Below are 6,000 nucleotides of genomic sequence, written 5' to 3' on the forward strand. Positions count from 1 at the left end.
AGTACATCCCCGACCCTGGGAACTTGGCAGCACTGTGGATAGCTATGTCTTTGGGCTGCTAGATGTCGCTGTCTGAGGTTAAAACATCAGGATGACCACCTGCCTGCAGTGGTGAGGCTGTTATTGGATTCTCCACTCCTGGGGGGCAGCCCCGGTCTAGGTTCTCATCTTACTGTTCAGGCTTCTCCTCCCAAACGTCTGAGGTCAGGGGTGGTGAAGTGAGAGAAGTTCCAGTGGTAACATCTCGAATACCTTCACCACTGTGTCATTGCTAAATGTGTAAAAAAGTAAAAGCAAGAGAGAATGTGAGGCTAAAGGAAGCAGTATTGCTGGAATTATTCAGAAGTAAATTACACTCGAGGGCAACACACCCATCCATTTCAAGAAATGCTGAGCAACAGATAAATGTGTGCATGCATGAATTCCTCACGGGAGGAAGAAGTAGATCCCCAGGTGCGGAAGAGCACATGCCTCATGGCGGTGGGTCAAAAGCCTTCTGCACCTGCCATTTCCCCCAACAGTGTCCACAAATGCCATTTCTGGGATTTGGGGCTAAAAGGTTGAAACATGGGGTGATACCTACTTTTGTGCAATGTTGGGTCTTATTCCTGCCTTTCTTGCCCTTGTCTTTGCAGGTAGGTGAGGAGAATTACTTCCATAGTACTTGAAGAGGTTTGATAAATTTTAAGTAGTAGTAATAATTGCAGTTTCACAGATGGTTGGCCACTTGCCAATTTCACACTAAACTAGAAAAGCAGTTAAGAAAATCTGCTTGTTCTTAAAATGACTACTTTTCTAAATGAAATTATAAAGAGGGAGGAAATGGGCTAATCACTGGAACAATCAAAACAGTCTCATTGAATGGACTTGAGGACACAGGAAAGGGGAAGGGTAAGCTGGGACAAAGTGAGAGAGTGACATGGACATATATACACTACCAAATGTAAAATAGATAGTTAGTGGGAAGTAGCGGCATAGCACAGGGAGATCAGCTCGGTGCTTTGTGACCACCTAGAAGGGTGGGATAGGGAGGGTGGGAGGGAGGCTCAAGAGGAAGGGGATATGGGGATATATGTATATGTATAGCTGATTCACTTTGTTATACAGCAGAAACTAACACACCATTGTAAAGCACTTATACTCCAATAAAGATGTTAAAAAAAAAAGCAGTCTCATTATGGGACTCCCTGTGAGCTTTTGTTTGAATTCTCTAATACAGTTTTGGGCATTAAATAGGATTTTAAAAGCTAAATAGGTCACTCATGCATAAATGGTTGAGTGAATCACATAACTGCTTTATGGGCCCCGTGATTCTGCCTATCAGGCTGCATTTTAATTAAAAGGAAAGTTGTCAGGGATAGAGGACAACTTAATGTGAGGAGTTTGGTGTCGTAGTTGAAGACTGAGACTTCACTTGACATTCAGTTTTCAATTCATAATTATGACCTCCAAACAACTGTGAAGTTCATCTTCATTTCAGTCACAAGCTTAGACACAGAATTTGAGAGCTAGCGGGAACACTGGTGACCATTCCGTTCAAAATCTCAAGTCATGTCATGGCATCTAAGGGTGGAGATGGTTTAGTTGAAGAAAAGATGTTTAGCCTGGAGAAGCTATAGCCTTGTTCATCACTGGCAAAATTTGGTAGATAACAATATAGTGTGTGGTACTTCTGTAAAAGAGCCTGCTCTGTGATCACCAGAAACCAGTGTCAGAGAGCTAATGCAGATGCTTCCCGTTCAGGGGCGGGGCAGCTTGTTAGGCAGCTTGGATAAATGGTCCTTAGGAGGATCCCTATTTCCAACCAACTCCAGAAGTGGAATCCCAAAAAGAAAAGAAAGGAAAAGCACCCAGTACATGCCCAAGCTAGACTGCCTTTGCCCTTTGGATTGAATCCATCCAGCCGAATACACAGACGGGAAATTCTCCCTCTGCTACTCCTATTCAACATACAAGTGTAAGAGGGGTCCTTGGGACTGGCTTTGCCTGTGATACTCCCAAATCCCTGGGGGGATTTCCAACTCCCAGACACCCACTAGCCCTCACTCCTATATTCTCCAATGACCTGGCAGGTCAGCATCACTAGTGAGGCCACCACCCTTGCGAAACAAGTTACCTGCCATTGAATGAAGACCCGACTGCACTCAAAGGTGAAGAAGCTTCTATTTTCCTCCTTATTGACACAACAGAAACCACTCAGTCCAGTGGCCCCTAGAATGCAAGGATGGGGGGAAATAAAAGTCATTGAACAAGAGATCATGGTAACTGAAGCTTTCAATTTTTTTAAGCAAAATTTGCCCCTGTCTGCCCGGAGGCACCAGAGTCTCTTTAGAGCCCTCAGGGCTCTGTGGGATCACCACCCTCTACTCCTGGGTTAATGGGGTGAAAACACCCTTTTACTATTTCTCCTGTGGTTGGTCGAATGGATTGCTTCTGTTCATAATACAATCTCCTTTCCTTGATTCTTGACATTGTAAAGGAATAGATTTTTATGTACTAATGTAATTTTGATTATTTACATTATCATGATAAATTAGAAAGTCTTCTTTAGGGTACAACGTAACTCCCATCTGTTTCTAATGTGATTGTACCAGCATCCGAGTTTGGGCATCACACTACTTCTGTCTACTCCTCCTGAAGTGACTGACCTAGCTTCACGGCAGCATCCACGTCTGCTGCCATCTTCTTAGCTTGGTCTTTCTACTTCATTAATTCATTCTTGCTCACTGCTTCTTTGAGAATTTCAGGAAAATGGTTTTCTTTACTTTAGAACTCAACTGTATTTGATCTTTCGTCTTTAAAATCATTTAAGAAAAGGACAAAACTCTACAGAGCATGAATGATTGTATCTCAGATACTGTGCCTAGGCTATATGCACATTTGCTTCAAAAATTAGAATAGAATTAGATTTTTTAACATCACACTGCATGTTCATTAAATGAAAATAGTCTAGGTCCTAAATTACAATGATTTAAAAATTACATATTTTTAATTTAAAATTATTATTTTTCTAATGTCCTTACCTGTCAACACCATACATCAATATTCCCATATTAGCAAAACACTGTGAAATGTTTTACTGCTGGTGGAGTTGGTTTATGCCATCCATCCTGCAGAATGAACTTACTTTCCTCAATTTCTCTTTCTCTTGCATTTTCACTTCCAACACTTAAAAAAAATTTTTTTTACACTATTCTTTTATTCATCCAATGAAACGTTCTTGAGAGGAAGTTGTGACCAAGAAGATAATGTGGAGATAATAATATATAGCAAATAATTCAGTGTTATCCTTATGACAAAGAACTAAAAGGTTTTCTTGTCTTATACACTTTATCCTTAGAAGAACAGAGTAATAAGTAAAAGTATTAATACTGGAGTTGAAAATCTAAAAAATAAGGCAATAAATATAGGCCCCCCAAAATCAAACTAAATAAAATTTTGGTGAAAGTCAGATGTTTTGCTCCAATCCAGCTTCTGCCTTCAATTGGCCCATTTGCAGCAAATGGACAGATGTAAACAGGACTCCTGACAGACCTAGCTCATCTCACATGTTCAGCCAAGGTAGAAAAAATGGGTGCCGGCAAAACTTTGTGCCTACAAAGAGGCCAAGTCAAGACACAGTAAGATCAACATAATAAAGGCCATATATGACAAACCCACAACCAACGTTGTTCTCAATGGTGTAAAACTGAAACCATTTCCTCTAAGATCAGGAACAAGACAAGGTTGCCCACTCTCACCACTATTATTCAACATAGTTTTGGAAGTTTTAACCACAGCAATCAGAGATGAAAAAGAAATAAAAGGAAACCAGATAGGAAAAGAAGAAGTAAAGCTGCCACTGTTTGCAGGTGACATGATACTATATAGAGAGAATCCTAAAAATGCTACCAGAAAACTACTAGAGCTAATCAGTGAATTTGGTAAAGTAGCAGGATACAAAATTAATGCACAGAAATCTCTTGCATTCCTATACCCCAAAGATGAAAAATCTGAAAGAGAAATTAAGGAAACACTCCCATTTACCATTGCAACAAAAAGAATAAAATATCTAGGAATAAACCTACCTAAGGAGACAAAAGACCTATATGCAGAAAACTATAAGCCACTGATGAAAGAAATTAAAGATGATACAAACAGATAGAGAGATATACCATGTTCTTGGATTGGAAGAATCAACATTGTGAAAATGACTCTACTACCCAAAGCAATATACAGATTCAAGGAAATCCCTATCAAACTACCAATGGCATTTTTGACAAAACTGGAACGAAAAATTTCACAATTTGTATGGAAACACAAAAGACCCAAAATAGCCAAAGCAATATTGAGAAAGAAAAACGGAGCTGGAGGAATCAGGCTCCCAAACTTCAGAGAATACTACAAAGCTATGGTAATCAAGGCAGTATGGTACTGGCACAGAAACAGAAATATAGATCAATGGAACAGGATAGAAAGCCCAGAGATAAACCCATGCACATATGGTCACCTTGTTTTTGATAAAGGAGGCAAGAATATATAATGGAGAAAAGACAGCCTCTTCAATAAGCAGTGCTTGGAAAACTGGGCAGCTACATGTAAAAGAATGAAATTAGAACACTCCCTAATACCATACACAAAAATAAACTCAAAATGGATTAAAGACCTAAATGTAAGGCCAGACACTATAAAACCCTTAGAGGAAAACGTAGGCAGAACACTCTATGACATCAATCACAGCAAGGTCCTTTTTGACCCACTTCCTAGAGAAATGGAAATAAAAACAAAAATAAACAAATGGGACCTAATGAAACTTCAAAACATTTGCACAGCAAAGGAAACCATAAACAAGACCAAAAGACAACCCTCAGAATGGGAGAAAATATTTGCAAATGAAGCAACTGACAAAGGAATAATCTCCAATATTTACAACCAGCTCATGCACCTCAATATCAAAAAAACAAACAACCCAATCCAAAAAATGGGCAGAAGACCTAAATAGACATTTCTCCAAAGAAGATATACAGCCAACAAACACATGAAAGAATGCTCAACATCACTAATCATTAGAGAAATGCAAATCAAAACTACAATGAGATATCACCTCACACCAGTCAGAATGGCCATCATCAAAAAATCTACAAACAATAAATGCTGGAGAGGGTGTGGAGAAAAGGGAAACCTCTTGCACTGTAGGTGGGAATGTAAATTGATGCAGCCACTATGGAGAACAGTGTGAAGGTTCCTTAAAAAACTAAAAATAGAACTACCATACAACCCAGCAGTCCCACTACTGGGCATATACCCTGAGAAAACCATAATTCAAGAAGAGTCAAGTGGGTTTCTTCTAGAAAGAAATCTCTTTGCTAGCAGGCTCCAAGTCACGATGTGTTTTAAAAGGAAGTCACCAGCATTTTAATCCTCTGTTAGAATCACAGATACCTAGCAGCTGTTATGAGATGAAAAGCCGTGTGGATGAAAGGCTCTTGGTGCTGCAGCCAGGAGTCAGTGCTGTGCCTCTGAGGTGGGAGAGCCAACTTCAGGACACTGGTCAACAAGAGACCTCCCAGCTCCACGTAATATCAAACGGCAAAAATCTCCCAGAGATCTCTATCTCAACACCGGCACCCAGTTTCGCTCAACGACCAGCAAGCTACAGTGCCGGAAAACCTATGCCAAACAACTAGCAAAACAGGAACACAACCCCACCCATTAGCAGAGAGGCTGCCTAAAATCATAATAAGTCCACAGAGACCCCAAAACACACCACCAGATGTGGACCTGCCCACTAGAGAGACAAGATCCAGCCTCATCCACCAGAACAAATGCATTAGGACCCTCCACCAGGAAGCCTACACAACCCACTGAACCAACCTTAGCCACTGGGGACAGACACAAAAAACAACAGGAACTACGAACGTTCAACCTGCAAAAAGGAGACCCCAAACACAGTAAGATAAGCAAAATGAGAAGACAAAAAAACACACAGCAGATGAAGGAGCAAGATAAAAATGCACCAGA

The sequence above is a fragment of the Globicephala melas genome, chromosome 14 (genome assembly GCF_963455315.2).
Source record: "Globicephala melas chromosome 14, mGloMel1.2, whole genome shotgun sequence".
Taxonomy (NCBI): domain Eukaryota; kingdom Metazoa; phylum Chordata; class Mammalia; order Artiodactyla; family Delphinidae; genus Globicephala; species Globicephala melas.